The sequence below is a fragment of the Molothrus aeneus genome, unplaced genomic scaffold (genome assembly GCF_037042795.1).
Source record: "Molothrus aeneus isolate 106 unplaced genomic scaffold, BPBGC_Maene_1.0 scaffold_71, whole genome shotgun sequence".
NCBI lineage: Eukaryota > Metazoa > Chordata > Aves > Passeriformes > Icteridae > Molothrus > Molothrus aeneus.
In genome coordinates, this window is record NW_027099223.1 from 61,117 (window position 1) to 77,022 (window position 15,906).

Sequence of the window (15,906 nt, forward strand, 5' to 3'; positions counted from 1 at the left end):
GACCCATGATAGTATAGAAGTCTAAGCAGTTTCATTTTGGCGGCTTTTCTTGAAAAATAGCTAATATGTCTCAACGTTGTGCTGAATCTTGTTGTACAGACTCTTCTTTTGAGGTCTGAACTCCTTGCTGGACTACTGTATCTCAGAATCAGCTACAGTAAACCTGTGATTCCTTATAGCTTTAAGAATTTGGTTCTAATCTATAAAAGCAAGAAAAGGTTGCCATATTAATACAAGAGAAAGAAAATGTTAGGAAAGCAGTTAATGGCATGGGGATTTTTCCTACAAATTGGAGCAGAGATTTAGTTGTTTGATGGGGTTTTTTGCTTCTCAATGGAATTTTAGAAGTGGTTGGGAAAGAAAGTGTGGATTTTTCCAGGTTTGCCTTTAAAGAAGAATAACAGGGGAAACTGTTAAGAATAACAGGGGAAACTGAAAAGAATTAATCCAGAACTCTATGCCTTTCATACAGAGTTTCAGAAGTGAAAAGCAGGAAGAGACAGTCCAGACAAGATGATTGAATAGAATGAATTCAAAATAGCTTTCATTTCCCTCTGAATTCCAGCTCTAAACCTTATTAATATTAAGGTATTAATAGGAAATACATCTGTCCTAGGGTGACGTTATGATGCTTGTATCCCCATTCATGTGTTCTGTGAATGTTGGATATTATGTTCTGTACCTTTAAGACTGGCTCTGAAGAGGGAATGTTTTGTTTTGGTTTTCTTATCAACCTGGCGGGACACAGAGACTGCAGCTTTTGCTTTTTCTGCTTTTGCTTTTGGCTTTGCTCTCTCTCACTCTTGCTTGCTTCGCTTCTGCTTGCTTTTGCTCATTAGCTAGTTTAGCTAAACTGTCCAAATTTCTTCCTGGACCGTTTCTCCTTCAGGTCTTCCTGACCATTTTGAACCTGCTCCGGACTGGGACCTGGGAAACACCGAGAGTTTGCACCTTGTGGCCTGCAGCAGCTGGCCCAGCGCCGGAGGGACTGAGAACAAAGTGACCACCCCCCCAAGAGAGACTTTCTGAATTTGTCATCTTTTTCAGAGTGCTGTCATCCAGAATTGTTCCTTTTGCGTGCTGGGGGGTGCTGTGCCTATTAAATGAACAGGTTCGTTCCACTTCTCTCTGAGGAATCCTTCCCGAACCAGTTGGGGGGAGGGGCCCTAATTTGGAAATTCTCCTCCAAATTTGCCCTAAACCAGGACAACATCGCAATCTCTAAGATTTAAAAATGGACGATGAAGTTTTCTATCCAGTAAAGTGTAAGGCTTCACATTTTAATCTGATTTGCATTTTGGTGAAAGCCGGGCATCCTTTGCAATTTACCAGATAACAAGGGATTTAGAACAGTAAGTATGCAAGTAATCTTTTGGACCCTTCATCTCCCTTCTTATGACAATGAATACATTTATTAAGCTTGTTGTCCTGGTATGTTTTTATTCCATCAGGGGATTTGATCATACAAATGTCTAGTCATTCTTTCCTTGTTTTCAACCACTCTAAGAGCATTAATCAGAACTATTCAGTAGTTCTTGATCTGCAACAGTGACAAGCACTAGACTGGTAAGAGTCAGTGGGCATCAGCAGATCCCCTATGACAGCACGTGGCGGGCTGTTCTGGCAGGACTGAAGTTTGAGGGGCTCGAATTCTGTGAAATAGAACATTCGAGGGATGGGAAACATGGAAACAGATTCTGAGCTTTCAACCCAACACATGAAGAAGTAATAAGGCAGGTAATTTTCTGTGGAAATTTCTTTAGCCCCAGTGTTGTGGATGATGATCACTCTTCCTACCTCCTTTGGCCAGCTACCAGTTTTCCCCTCCATTACTCTGCTTATGGACAGAAAACCAGAAGAAGGGATTTTTGACCAAAACACCTATCAGGACCTTAGAGTGTTTTTTGCTCCAAAATGTTTCAAGGCAGATAGGGAAACAACTCCATTTTCGAGAGTGTGTTGAGAAGACAAGGTTGAAAGTTAAAAACCATGGGTTCTTTTTCTATATATGTTACTGATTGTGCTTATTATCTTAGTCATGTTATATATATATATATATATTTGGTAGGGTTTGTTCTTTTTTTATTTTTCTTGGGTTTTTTTTCCTTTTTTTTTTTTTTTTTTTGATTCATCCTTGAGATAAAAGGCCAAAAGTACAGAAAAGTTCTGTACGGTTAAAACACTTTTGAGATGCCTCATGCTGAAAAACTTGTAGCTACTGCTAAGGCCCATTGGCCAATTCCTGCTTCATTTCTGAGAAGGCCCATTGGCCAATTCCTGCTTCATTTCTGAGAAGCTATAAAATTCCCATCTGTATTTTAGTTCTAACAATTTGTTGTTATGGTGGAGATGCAAATTAAGAACAACCATTTTTGAATCTGTAGGGATGTATTTACCATTTTGTAGCTGCCTTTTCAGTTTCTGAGCCACTATTGAAAAAAAGGAGAAGTATCTACACTGTTTTCAACCTGTAGACCATCCACTACTGTCCACATGCTCAGATTCAAAGGCAAACAAGCCTGTCTGGCCTCATTGGGAGGAATTATTTGCATTCAAAATACTAGACTAGTATTTGATTTCCACCAGCAGAGTCCATTGGGCAGCTCCTGTCATCTGCATTTCAATATTTAATCCTCCTCTATGTTTACTGTGCAAAGCTCTTTCAGAATGATGGTGTGCCCACTGTCTCACCAGCTGTGACGTTTGCAGCGAGTCTCCCACGGAAAGGAGCTGTAAAAAAGGCAAGCCAGGGCAGTGATTTCTGTTGCTCAATACCCACAAATCAAAGCTATTTAGTCTAATTTAAGGCTGAAAAAGAATTCAAAATGCCTTCAAAGGATTCAAAAAATCATCAGACAATACTGCAGTTCAGTATTCAGGACAAGAGCATATCCCACAGTGTGGTGGTTTGACAGGAAATGTGTTTTCTGGGATGCTGTGGTTAGGCCAATGGATGTTCAGATTTTAATATTGGCACCTAAGGTGGCCATTGGGACATTGGATGCACCTCTGAGAACACAGGGTTAAAAGCAGGGCTCTCCCCTGGGAGGCTCTCTTGGGTTCCGGTCAGGGAAAGGTTCAGATCTCCCCTGCCTGGCTGCGGGCTGGGCGGGGCAGGGGAAGCCACCCAGCCCGGTGAGGTAGGCTGGGCCCCTGGCCAGAAGGGAGGTGAAGGCCCCTGCAGGATGGAAGGGTGGCTGAGAGGCATTGGGCAGCCCCCCCCCCCCCCCCCACCGCAGGAGAGACAGAGAGAGAGCTGGTGCCTGTTCTTGGCCGGCCGAGAAGGAGAAGAGGGGAGTGCAAGAAGGGGCCTGGCAGGGCAGCCATGGGAGTTCTGGACAGACAGAGCCTCAGATTTTTAACCCTTTTCTTGGATGATGGAAACCTTACAAATGCTAATCCTCCTGGAGTTGAATGAGAAGAGAGATATAGAGGAGATAAGAGGAAATGGGCCACGAGAGAAATAGAGAAGAACGCAGGTGGAAGAGATGATGGAGTAGCTTATGCTGGACTCTTTGTGTGTAGCCATGGACAGAGCCATGTTTCCTTGTGATACAGGGACTGCATTCTAGGGGGAGGCAATGCCTCAGGATCAAGAGGGTTCGGTGTGGGTACCCCTCGGCCCCAGGGGGTGAAAAATATGGGGGGGACAGATGTCCCAAAATTGAGACTGTGCCTTTTTGCAGTGGGATGAAGCATCCTTAAAAGTCGACCCTAGAAGCAGCTCTGGTCTGTGTTCAGTGGTGAGAGCACTGGACATGAAAGGAATAGGTCACCACTGGCACAAGAAGGACTCCTTGTCCTCTTGATGAACTGAGGATTGAGTATTCTGAAGGGTGGTGCTGGACCGAGAGTCGATGATTTGGGGGATGTATTGTATTGGGAATTTGGGGAGGAGGAGGAGGAGATGTATTTGTGAAGTTTTCATTTTCCTTGTGTGTTTCTTTTTTTTTTTTTTTCCTTTCCCTTGTAGTTTAGTTAATAATTTTTTTTTTCCCCTAAGTGGGAGCCTGCTTTGCTTATTCCTGGTCACATCTCACAGCAGAAACCAGGGAGAGAGTATACTCATGGGGGCACTGGCATTGTCCCAGTGTCAAGCCATGACACACAGGCTGAGAGAATGAGGGCTGTTTAGCCTGGTGAAGAGAAGGTTGCATGGAGACCTCACAACACCTTCCAATATCTGAAGGGAAGCAGGAGAGGGACTCTTCATTAGGAACTCTGGAGACAGGACAATGGGCAATGGCTTCAAAATGAAAGAGGGCAGGTTGAAATTAGATACTCGGAAGAAATTCTTCCCTGTGAGGGTGGTGAAGCACTGGCACAGACAGCCTGGAGAAGTTATGGACACCCCAACCTGGTGTTCAAGGCCAGGCTGGATGGGGCTCTGAGCAACCTGAGCAAGTAAAAGGTGTCCCCGCCCATGTCAGAGAACTAGATGGCCTTTAAGGTCTTTGTCTACCCCGGCCATTCTATGATCCTGTGATTCTGCTGTGGTAGCGTTCAGGATGGAGCGTGTTCTGCATGTTGGCCATTTCCAATACACCATTGGTTCCAGGTGCCTTACACTAGCTTGCTCCCTGAAAATTCGGTCAGAATGAAGAACATCTCTATATATATTAGACACATAATAAATGAAGAAATGGGTTTGCACATTTGTCCACTAAGTTGTGGATGAGATTGCTGTGAAGTTTCATTTGGTTTTCTTGTTTGCTCATGAGGCCGACGGTCCTTGTGTCAGCTGCCTCAAAGGCAGCATTTGCCTCCTTCTCCTCCCTTCTCCCTCCTCCCTCTTTCAATTTCTTTCCCTTGACAATTTAATGTCGTTTTCCCTTTCATACCTGAAAATCCCTGCATGCTTCTGGGCTTTCTCCTTTTTCATGCAGATCTTCTTCCACCCCTGACAATCCATACTTTTCATACCATAAGGGCCTGCTTGCAGGCATAAAAGACTTTGATTCCTTATTATATCTATGGGAATTTAATTAATAGCTTCATGCCTTTTCATAGAAAGAGTAGGGAATTGATAGCTTGTTCCCTGAAGTACAGAAGGAAGAGAATGAAACATGAATCATGTGGAGTGGAAAAGTTGCTCTCTATTTTCTTCCAAGAACTACCCCAAAAGATACAGGGGGTGATGAAGCCTGGCTAGATGAGTTTCCCTTCTAATGGAAGGAAACAACCACGCCACTTCATACAAGTCAGTCCTATAGAAGAGAGAAATTCACTTCTGGGAACATTGCAGGATTTGAATGCAGAGTCACACTCATCCTTTGTTGCTTTGTTGTCTGCTTGGCATGGAACACGCTGCTTTGAAGAGGGAAGTGACTAACAGACAGTCCACTTTACAAACACATATGCTTCCCTCTTCTTCTGAGACCTCAGCACAGAGCCCTCTTTGGCATGGTACTTCAAGGTAAGAAGGAGCGGGCAGAGGGCACTGCGAACAGACAGCAGTTTGCAGGTTGTATAGGAAAGAGGACTGCCCCTTGAATGTGGTGCAAATACAAACTTCCACCAGTTTCAGGGGTACACTTCAGCCAAGCTTGTTGTCCTGGCACATTTTTTCTCTGTGAAACGCTTTGCGGTATGATCTGGACGACAAGAGATGCAGAGTACGGGGCTACGTAGTGCTGAGAAGGTAAATGTCTGGCCCCAGTGTCTTTTGGCAGAAGCAGTGCACTAGAGCCGTTGGCTGCTGCCACAATGATCTGTGTGAGAAACAGATGCCTAATCCCCTCCGGGAGAGTAAAAGCAGGATTGGTTACAAGAGTCGAAGAGCACTGGGCTGGCGGCTGCCGCATACCAGCTGTAAAAGGAGCATGACTCCTACTGGCCTACCAACCAAACTCATGGTGGCAGTGGTAAAGATTAAAGTTCAGTGAGAGCTATTTGTGCTGCTACCTATGGCCCTTCTGTGGAAACAAATGTGCCTACCTTTAGGTTCCGAGATCCAGAGAACACAATGGTAGTTGCAGCGGAAAAGGGAAGGACAGAGCGCACTGGTGAGTTTGATGTGGCTTACACAGGGCAGGCAGAAGGTGCAGCCCAAGTCTCGCTTTTATTTCTAGAGCCTTTTTCTACGCAAACAGCTGCTGGATGTTTGCAACAAAGATGTGAGTGTGAAAAAGTGAGGGCAGGTCTATGTGGGAAAGAAGATACAAAGCATTGTGTGCAGTTTAAAAGCTGTTTAGAAAAAAAAGGAGTTACTTTGAGAACATCTTCTGTCTTGACACTTCCACCTGTGTGATCTTTAGCTGCTTTGGACATGTCCACAATGAAAGAATGTGAAAATATTTGCGCTGCCAATGTCAGGTTGCACAGGAAAGAGGGTAGGTTGGCAAATGCCTTCTGTCCTGGCACATCTGTCAGTCAGAAGTGCAGCTGAAAACGCTTGGCTGTAGCGATAGTCTCTGTCACTTTGAGAGAATGTGCTGATGCACGTATATATATCATTGAGAAAGTCCGTGAGAATCGCTAGTATGTTTCGTTTGGTTGACAGACTGCAAAGGGAGCGTTATGGCCAGCACTGCCTTTTTGTTGTAGGACTTTTCCTTTGAGAGCAGCCGCTGGACATTTTGAAGCGGTTTGGGATCTTCAAGTGTTAGAGTGCAAGATGGTACCTAGATCTTGAGGGAAAGTGCATATCTCCAGGAAGCTGAATGCAGTTCAGTGGGTGCAAGTTACATGTTGAGCAGCTGATGGCCCAGAAAACTTTCTAAAATGAAGAGGCCATGCTGCAATTGCCTTTTATTTTGAAGCTTCTAAACTGTGCAGCCAACAATGAAATGATTCTTTTTCCTTCTCTGCTACATGCAGGATCCCATTCTGTCAGTACCCGAGAGCCAGGATCCACAGCGGAGCTCTTGTCCCTACACTGCTCCCACACGAACGGGGCTGGGCTAGAAAAGTGCTTGTCTTTTTCCTGGGCACTGTCAGCGCTCTTCTAAATAACCACACCACAGCATTGTCAACTCACAAAACCAGGACACGCACCGAGCCCAGCTCACAACCACCCCCAGGACCCAGCCAAGTCAGAAACGTCCCTGCTCTCCAATCAACTGTGTCAGGACAAAAGGATTTCACCGATCTTCCCCTTCCAAGTGGATACTCTTCTTTGCCCCACACTCAAAGGCCGACACCAGATCTTCTGCCCTAACAAACTTTTTCTCTCTCACAGAGCCTGGTAACAAACTTGAAAATGTCGGCTGAGCTCGCAAAACTGTTGGTGGAGAAAGCTCTTTGCTGCCTACAATTTCAATTGCACCCATCAAACTATAAACATGCACCCTGCTATCGCCACTTTCCTTCTCAGCTCTAAGTACCACCGTAAGCCTTCAATCTCTCAGAGTCAGGATCCAAATGGGATGGCACCAGGGACTGCTCACACAGTCCCTAAAGCTACAAGGGACAAAAACCTGTCCTGCAGAGGCCTGGCCTGGCCTCTGCATTCCCACTGACAGTTCAACAACTCTAACCCAGAGAACTGCCTATTGGGAAAAGCCTTTCAATTCACTGAGACCACCCAAAGTGGCCACCCAAACTTTGCCAAAGGGAGGAGGAACTAGAAGCCCATCTCAAAAGAAATGGCATCCCCTCCTCCAAAATCCAAAGCATCCAGGGCCTGATCCTCTACAAAGGTGTCAGACCACTGCTATTGGGCATTACCTGTGCGGGGCACTAGCTAGGCTGCACACCAAGACCCAGCGCAGCTCTTTACCTTGTCCAAAAGAAGTGTGCTGGCAGAATTTCAAGAAGGCTGCCTTGAGAAAGTGGAAAACACAGGCCAAATGGATTCTTTCAGGAAGGAGACTGCCTTCCAAAGATGGATACCGACTCCATGATTGTACAAATTGAGTCAGTGCTTCCAAACCAAATATGCCAGGATAGAAAGTTGCTGCCGCCCTTAAGCTGCACGACACAGCTTCTTATCTGCACCTCCAACACTGGGGCTAAGTTCTTTCCTTCCCATGAGAAAGCATTGCTGTTCTCCTTCAGGAACTTACAGAGCAAAAGTTGCATACCACGTCCGGTACTGACTCTGTCCAACAATGGCTCCTACACAGAAAGGACCAGGACAGAAATGTCTTGCTGTACTATACCTTCCCACGATACCTTATCATCAGCCCTACCAACATTGCCACCGTATCTTTTACTTCCCAAGCAAGGAAAGGCACTCCAAGTCACTTGGCTTTGCCTTGCCTCCAGTACCATGCCTAGTTTTCCTAGCCTACCCTACCCTAGCTTTGCTTGCTTGCCTATGTCTGCCTTGCCTAGCCCTTCAAATAACTTCCTGGCTTTGCTTTGCCTTGTCTACCACTCTTTGCCTTGCCTTTCATGCAGGTAAGGCAATGCAAAGCAAGTGTAGGCAATTGTAGGCAAGTCAAGGGACAGGTTGGCAAGACTGAAGCCGTGAGGGGAAAGCAAATGGAGTGGTAGGTGAGACAAGTCCCAGAAGTTAGAGGCAAGGCTGGGCATAGGAGGTGATGGTAACCGGAAGGGCTAGGCAAGGCCAAGCCCTGTAGGAAAACTGCAGGCAGGTCAAATGTGAGGCATGGGTATGCAAGGGAATGCAAAGCAATGGAGAATTAGCAGGGCATGGCAAGGAAACTGGTTGGTTGCCCAAAGCAAGGCAAGTGGCAGGTCCATTCAAAGACTGCTGGTACACAAAAGCGGCCCGGACCGACCGCTCTGTCCAGCCTTGATCTTGCATGGGTCATGTTTAATCTGCACCTAAGACACTTGAGTTGCCTGCTTTCCTTTGTATGCAAAAGAACTGTCATTCTGCCCCTGAAGCCCAAGGGTGAAAGATGAACTTTGTGTCCAAAATTCAAGACATGTAAGCATAGATGTCAGAAGAAAGCTGTCAGGACAGATAGGTGTGCTTGCACGTGGCCTCCTCCAGGCTTCCTCTCACAAGCTCCTGAAACGCTGGGGCCTTGAGAAAAAAAAGCCAGTGGAAGCCTGGAGAATCCTAGGAGAAGCAGGCAGGGCAATGCATGTGGAAGAGATTCCACAAAAAGAGAGGTGGTGAATTCCAGGTGGGGGACTGATGAGCAAGGTAATGCAAGGCAAGGAAGGGGTTCAAGGACAAGGCCAGACAAGTGGTGGCTTTGCCAGGCAACACAAAAGAGAGGGAGACAAGGCAATAAGAGTCCTAGAAGGAGAAGGAAATGAAAGATTGGAGCTGGACAAATGGGAAGGAAAAGAAGGATAGGTGAGCAAGTCAATACAAGGCACTGGCTTGGTATGAAGGGCAAGGGAAGGACATGCATGGGTCAGGAAGGCAAGGGAAAAGAAAGGAATTGTCAGCAATGACAAGAAATGCAAGATTGGGTAGGAAAGGCAAGGCAATGTGGGGGAGGGATAGGCAACACAATGGGTATCTTAACAGGAAATGTCCATGCACAGCAAGGCCGAAGGAGAAGTGGTAGAGAGGTCAAGGTGGGAAATAGGTGAGTGTGTGCAGCCAAGAAAGAAAGAAAGAAAGTGCGTAGCTCTCGTGTGTGTGTGTGTGTGTGTGTGTGTGTGTGTGTGTGTGTGTGTGTCTGTGTGTGTGTGTCTGTGTGAAGTTTGCAGGATGTAAAGCAAAGAAAGGTGTCTCTTGATTGTGGAGTGAATGGATGTTTTCGAACGTAAGTGGCAAGGTCCAAGCAACCTTTTCATCCTGGTACATCTGTGTCTGTGAGACATAGTCAGAAACGTCTCCTTTTAGATTCAGACTGCAAGCAGGACATAGAATGTGACTGTGTGAATAGCTGAGCAGGAAAGCACATCACATCAGCATGTTTCAACAGAAGCAGTTAGTGCGAGAAGGAGATGGACGTGTGGGACTCCAGCAATATGGCAATGCACTCAGCTGAGAAGCAAAGTGCAATGCCTCGGTGTATGCTCTGAAAATAAAAGGCTGCAAGGAAAAAGCAAGATTTCACAGGCCAGTGAAATCTTTCTGTCCTGGCACACTGAGCTGTTTGAAGGTGAACCGCTGTTTGGTTTCACTAAGGACTCGGAGACATGGAGAGGATGTGCTTGTCCATGTAGCTGAGAAGGAAAGTGAGAATCACCGGTACGTTTGGCAGAGTTTGTAGGCTGCGAGGAGAAGGTGACGGCCAGGCCTGGCTTTTGGCTGTGGCACTTGTTGCAAGGAAGAAGCTGCTGGATGGTTAAGCTTTTGGGGATCTGCAAGAGTGAAAGACTACGCTGGTACCTCATAAAACTAATGCTTGTTGATCATCTGGCTGAATCTATGACATAAACCAGAAGTGAAATTTCCCCCCATTTCCCTCAGTTTTTTCACCTTTTCATCCAACAGCCTGGGCCTTTTTCAAGCTGCTGTCAAACGCCTTGCCTTGGAAGCTAGAAGTATCTCAGTTCACCTGCTAAGAAACACAGAAAAGAGCTCAAGTCAATTTCAGAATTGCTCTGAGCAGAGCTGGTGTTTCGGTACCGTAAATTTCCATTGCGAATATGTGCAAAAATCACCATTTTATTAGGCAAAGATTTGAAATACACTAGCAGCTTCATCTTCTTGTCGCTGCAGTCCTTGGAAGTTTTGCTATTTACTGAAACAGGAAACAGGTCAAACACGAGAAGCTTAAGAATCCAAGCTCACTGCCATTGTACAAATAGCACAAACTTGATGAATTCAAGTTACCATTGTAACATACAGAATGGCTCTAGTCAAGCAAATGGATGTGTCGTCCTTCACGGGGGCAGAAAACCTTTCTACCACGTGAACTCTGGGAGTAATCCATCATGCCTCAGTGTGCTGTGGCTGGTCAGAGAGCTACACGATGGGTCTCTTTGCCTATGGCACTCTCAGGGCTCAAAGCTGCACATAAACTCCCTCTCCTTACAGACACGCTAGTAAAGCCCAGCGAAAATGCCGTTCTCCAGACAGCTTACTGAAACCAGCTAGGAGTTCCCAGCATCATGCTGGGCACTTCTGTCCACAGATGGCTTTGCTTTTAATGAACCAGAACAGAGCTGCGTTTTTCTAGTCTTTAGCTCTACTAAGGTATTTGATGTAACATGGTGTGAAAAAATCTGTTTCGACAATGATAATAACAGAGGGGATAATGTACCTTTTGCTGCTCCATTCTTCTTTTGCTGCTCCATTTTGCTTGCTTTGTTATTGCTTTCTGTCAAAGAAACGCCAGCAAAATCCCTCATCAAGTCCTGCTGTGAAGACAGACTGCCAGAAAGGTAGAGAAACTTTGAACCTTTTCAAGACCCTTGTAGCACATGTCTTGGTCAATTTGTATGCAGATCCCTTCTCCAGCAGGACTTTTTTGCACCGTTAGCGCACATTGAACTGAATCCAGTACAAAAGCAGTGAATAGAGGAACTTTTCTTTTCATTAGAATGGTGATAAAAATGCATATCAAATAAAAGCATTTTAGAGCAGCAGGAAGATTTTCTATGTAGCTAGCAAATCATAAAAAGATGCATATTTACCGGTGGGGTTCCTCTGGGAATTTCAAAGAATTCCAGACAGAAAACACAGCTTAGTAAACTGCAAATCTAAATCACAGTATCTAGAAAGGTGACATGAAAAAGAGCAAGAGGAAGAAAACCAAAAAGAAAACCAAAGGAAGCCAGAAATAAGGCACAACCTCTCCTCCTTCTCCGCTTACTACAGTACCTTAGAAGTACCTACGAGTGTCCTAACAGTCACATAAGTAGAAAACTGTGCCAAGAACAATTGTGGAAACTGGAAAACCATGCTATCCCAACAGAAACATAGGGTTTGCTTTCACGACGATTAAATCTGCATGCAATGCGTACGGTAAGGGTATGTTTTGTATATTCAAAAACAATTCAAAAATATTTCCAAATTGAAGGGGCTGCTTTTTATTTCTTTTGAATTACTTGGCTAAATATGGTGCACGTTAAAATACTGCAGAGATGTGGTTCATTTTCCAGATGCCAACTGCAAAGGAGGGAAGCATTTTGTGTGCTTAAGAAAGTCAAGTATTGGAGAGTGTTTTTGTTACTTCTTTAGAAGGTTAGAATATGCATAAAAGATGCTAGCTGGGGACTTACAATTAATGAATTATTTACTGTCACTAGGTCAAATGACATTAGCTTTCAAAAAGGAAAAGTAGTCTTATTCCACGTGCCAATTTTAAAGCAGATTAATAAGCCTTCAGCAGAATATGGATATGAAGAGGGATATGACATGAAAGGGTAAGCAACACTGGTGACAGCAAAAGGCTTACCTGCTTCACACAAATACAGGAGATAAACTACTATTTTTACACAAACATTGCTATCCAGAGCTTTCCTTGAAAAGTTTCAATGCCAATCATGACAGTAAAATTCGGAGTGACAGTAAAATTCACTCTATCATGAATAAAATTTACTCAATCATGACAGCAAAATTTGCTCAATGATGAGTAAAATTCTTCGTGTAAGCGAAGTACCTTAAGCAAAGGGTAGCTCAAGCATAATTGGCATTTGATGTCAACAAAGGCAACTTGGCCTGCACGTGTCACATCTACTGCATTAAAAAGCTTACTCTGTCTCAGATTCCTTTTGAGGGATACCAACGCAAGCCGTTAAACTGCATGAAAATGATGACTTAAAGGAGGACATATTAGAAGAATGGAATAATGGTTAATGTTCTTTTCCTTCCAACTGCTTTCTTTGCCCTTCTAAATTTTTTAAGTCCTTCCTGGTATCACCGTGATAGCAGTGCAGCAAGTGTTTGGTTGTAAGCTGTCCATATTGCCAGCTTCTGGACTGCCTTCAGAAAACTTCCCACTGGTTTTGGATAGAAATCACAAGCAGTAGAGATGACAAAGACTGCAGAAACCTTCTCATCTCCTTCTAGAGCAGGAGCGTGTCTTTGACCCACTCTTAACTAGACAACTTTCATCAGTCATGAGAGAGTCTCATGTTCAAGAGCTAAGCAATGACAGCTGTAAATGACAAAAAGCACACTGATATTTTCTTGGGACTCCAGCAGAGAGCAATGAAGGAGCTTGAATTCACCTTCTTGGAAAGTTTGAAAATGCACATGAAGTTTAGGAGAGGAGCTAAGCCATGGTAACTTTTGTTGAGTATGTCTGCGTAGACAGAGTTTCCATCACCGCAGAAGGAATGTCATTTAACCCACATAATCATCTCTAGCTGCTAAGCTGCGCTTACTGCAGATTATCCGCAACATATTTTACAGGGTGAGCTTTTATGTGTAATCCCTGAGTAACATTCCAGAGAGAAGTATTTTGGAGGGGGGGAAAGCCCAACTCTTAACTTTTTCAAATAATGGTTACATTTGAAAGTCAAAAAAGATGTAAAACCTTTCTTTCCTAGACGTATTACCAGCACAAACTGTACCAGAATTTACGACGCTTTTATTATGGCAGCATAACTCTACCGTGGACGCTCTGGCTCTGGACTATTCCTTAAGAAACAAAGTCCCCGAGAGAAATAAAACAAAATTAGCCAAAAATATTGGGCTGGATGATTTCAAAGGCTATGTACTAAAGGCCAAACACTTGTAATAGTAGTAAAGAGTGGACTAAAAGTTAAAGCATTATTCAGTTCAAAGATATCTTGTTCTCACAGAAGACTGTAAAAAACCTCTCTTTTTCTGGGTCTGTTTTGTGCATTTAGATGTACCTTCTACTCCTTTCCACTGTATGCGAATGTTTATGACAAGGTTGGAGGACCTCATGTAACCTTCTATAAGTAAAGAAAGAGAAGCCAGTAAAGCAAGGCAAAATTGTTAATGGCAGGTGGAAAGAGGGAGGCCAAGAATAGAAAACAAAAGAACAATAATAATTAAACGCCCTCCCTGTCTTCTGTGAAAAGTAAAGGCACAGACAAGAAAGAACAACTGCAAAATTCTCACGAGAAAAACGCACTTTATCTGGCTCAAGTATTTTGTGCTACATTTCTTGCTGTTTTCTCATGCCAAACATCTTAACCATTGAAGGTGTCCCTTTTCTCTTTCTGGAATACAGCTAGGAAGATGGCTGTGTCATTGCTGTCAAGCTGTTATTCTCAGAGGTGTCCAGTTGAAAGTCCTAGATGAACTGATTTGCTCTGTCTCTTTAATATGGCATGACTTAACCACTTCCAGTTTCAGCAGCTGGACTTGCCCAGCCCTACAATTCTTTAATCTTTGAATGGTTATATAAGCTCCTTGGCAACTGGCATTTGTAAGTCCATGAAACTGTGCAGAATTTGCACTATGAGATGATGCCAAATGAGTCATGGCAGTAGATTAACTAGGACATGCAAAGCAGAGAGGAGGGAATGAGAGCACAAGAAGAGGGTACAATCTCCTTTTTTTCTGCAACAGGGCTAACACCGTAGAAATCAAAAGGAACACAAATCCTCCTAGGGGTAGTTCTTGCAAAAAACAAAGACTTCTTTTTGTGTTCACAGATCACAGCAAAATGCGGATGACAAAACCAGGCCATTAAGTCACATACAGTATGAAGCAGTATGAAAGAGGAAAGCAGCTGAGAGCGTCAACCCTGCTGAGTAGTCTCAGTATTCTTCTCGACATTAGCAGAAATTTGAAATGAGGCTCTGAAAATTACAAAGGAGGCAGAAGAAAAGGGAGCAATGACTCCTCTGGCATAGTGTTTCCTAACAGGGATCTTCAAAATGTAAAGATTGTATCATCCTTTCAACTGAAGGAAGGTATTAAAACAACAGGAAGGAAATGGCATCACATGCTAGAAAGACTGGGCAGTGTACTTCTAGACAGAAAGGCCACTGATGGAAAACCGACTAAACTGGCACCAATGCAGCAGCATTGTATTAAAGCCCAAAAATACCCACCGCTTCACTCTTTGCCATTCCGTTCATATGGACACGGCAGCTCTGCAACATTCCTACTGATCATCTCCTTGGCAAACTGGGAGTGAGGGTCCCTAGTGATGCAGAGTCCCCAGGCAGGTGCAGAGGAGAGCTGCTTTTTTGCAAAAACCAGGCTTTTGAAGCACTCAGGCCTTTATCAGTTCCATAGCTTTAAGCCATAACAAAATTCATTCAACCAACCATCCTACACCACGCTGTGAACACGTGACGATTCTAGAACTTGTTGATCTACCTCTGATTCAGCGGCCTCACCTTCCCATAGTCCTTTTCTGCTTAGCCAAAGTATCGGGCCTCAGCCCAAGGCCTTCCTTTTGTAAGCTTCTACCTATATGCAGCAGCAAACCACTACTTTTTTCCGTGCCAAGAGTTTAAGTAGATGATTTGCATCTGCCCTTCCGGTGAAACATAATGGGGAGAGAAAATCCTGTCGGAAATGTTCAGTCCTTCAGTTTTCTAGACAGGCCAAATCAAAAGAAAAGCAAGCTATAGGATTGTGTACTTGCTCTTACAAAGCACCTGCTGCCCTCTGACAATGAACTAGCAGAAAACCAGCAAAAATAAGACTTGAGGCAAACAACCCTTTGAAGGGAATTATGACATGATAAAGAAAGACAACACATTTCCAGCTTGTCGAGATACTTGAAATGTCAGCAAAGGCTTGAGGGCAAAGGCTGAACGAATGGGGAAAGGTTACAAGAATCCCAAGAAAAACATGACCATGAATTAAAAGAATCCCAACAGGTCAACTGACCTGTTGAAGTTTTCAGGAAATCAGTGGCTGCTGATTTAGATAGGCCATTCAAGTTAATTTACCCGCGCACCTTCCACTCCTTTTTCACCTGTCACCATCACAGGGTGAATTGTGACCATGGAATCACAATTCTTTGGATTCTGTTCTTAGCTTTAGGAGACAACTACAGCAGCTGAAGTAGCTGTTACTGATGTGATACCCAGGAACACAGAGTTGACATGTTTCATTCATGTCCAATCACAACTAGCAATACTAAGAGGATAGGATTGGCCTCTTTTCATGATGCTTTTCTTATTTTACAGCCTGCTATGATTCTG